The following is a 1296-nucleotide window of genomic DNA, read 5'->3' on the forward strand; positions in this document are numbered from 1 at the left end:
CACTAGCTTGTTGGGTGGCTTGGGAAGATGCATTTTGCATATTATCCAGCTTGTGATGTAGGGCAGTTAGCTGAGCAGTAAGCTGTTCAATAGAGTTCATCTCATGCTTAACACCACGATCGGCAAAACCTCTAGGATTCCCATATTGGGCACTATGGATGGCTATCTCCTCAATCACCTCTAAAGCTCTAGGCACCTCCAGTTGCATAAATCTCCCACTGGCAGCTGAATCCAAAAGACACCTAAACTCATTACCCATACCATTATAGAACTGCTGAACCAGGAACCAGTCATCCAAACCATGATGCGGGCACTCTCTTTGCAAGTCCTTGAATCTCTCCCAAACTTCGAACAAACTCTCATCTGCTTGTTGAGAGATACCTAATATCTGACCCCTCAGACGAGCTGTCTTCTCAGGTGGGAAATATTTAACATAGAATGCAAGGGCCAAGGAATTCCGATCGGTGATTTTCATAGCTGCGCGGTTGAGACTGTTAATCCATAGCTTTGCCTTCCCACTCAATGAAAATGGAAAGAGTATCTCCATAGTCTGCTCCGGTGTTAAATTCTTCTGCTTAATGGTGGCACAATACTGAATGAAAGACTTAATATGGAGATTAGGATCTTCACCCTTTTCCCCACCGAATTGGTGTCTCTCGATCATGTTTATCAGCTGGAGTTCGATCTTGAAATTCTCGACCGCAATGGACGACATGATTGCCTTGGGAAGCATAGACAGACTTGGTTTAGAATAGTCTGTAAGTCTTGGCACAAGTGGGGGTGGCGGTGGTGGTGCTTGGTCACCCATCTCTGAATCTGTATGGAATAGGTTGCTAATCAGACGGTCGGATTCAGAGTCAGGATAGTCTCTCAACTATTTAACGAATCTACGCCGTCTACGAAAGGTCCGTTCAGGTTAAGGATCGAATGAAGTCAGATCGCTGGTATGGACAGTCCTGGGCATAAACAAGCAAAAACTAGAAAACAGTCGTGAGATCCGATCTTAAGGAACGGGAGTCCCTTGAGAAGTAACAAACAAAGAGTTGGATTGGTTTGTATATTAAGCTAAGGCAAATAATCAAACTGGAATATAACAATATTAAGGGAATCTAGGGCAGCGGTTCACCATAAACACAGACCGGGATTGGACAATGGACAATAACAATCAATTAACAATCATAACTAGAAAATCATGCATCTCTCGAATCTTATGAATTCCTTAGGATAGAACAACTAGCGGGCTCTCGCTACGTACTAGAAATAATTCCTATCTAATAGCCACAGACCAAAAACATC

General features: G+C 43.4%; 1 non-coding gene across 1 annotated transcript; it reads left to right on the top strand.

The window, feature by feature from the left end:
* Window positions 1–296: 296 nt before the first annotated feature.
* LOC130470922 (small nucleolar RNA R71) lies at window positions 297–403 on the top strand. Its single transcript, XR_008931637.1, has one exon. It is a non-coding gene; the product is annotated as a small nucleolar RNA R71 (small nucleolar RNA).
* Window positions 404–1296: the final 893 nt, after the last annotated feature.

The sequence above is a fragment of the Spinacia oleracea genome, chromosome 3, assembly GCF_020520425.1.
Source record: "Spinacia oleracea cultivar Varoflay chromosome 3, BTI_SOV_V1, whole genome shotgun sequence".
In the NCBI taxonomy this organism is placed as follows: Eukaryota; Viridiplantae; Streptophyta; class Magnoliopsida; order Caryophyllales; family Amaranthaceae; genus Spinacia; species Spinacia oleracea.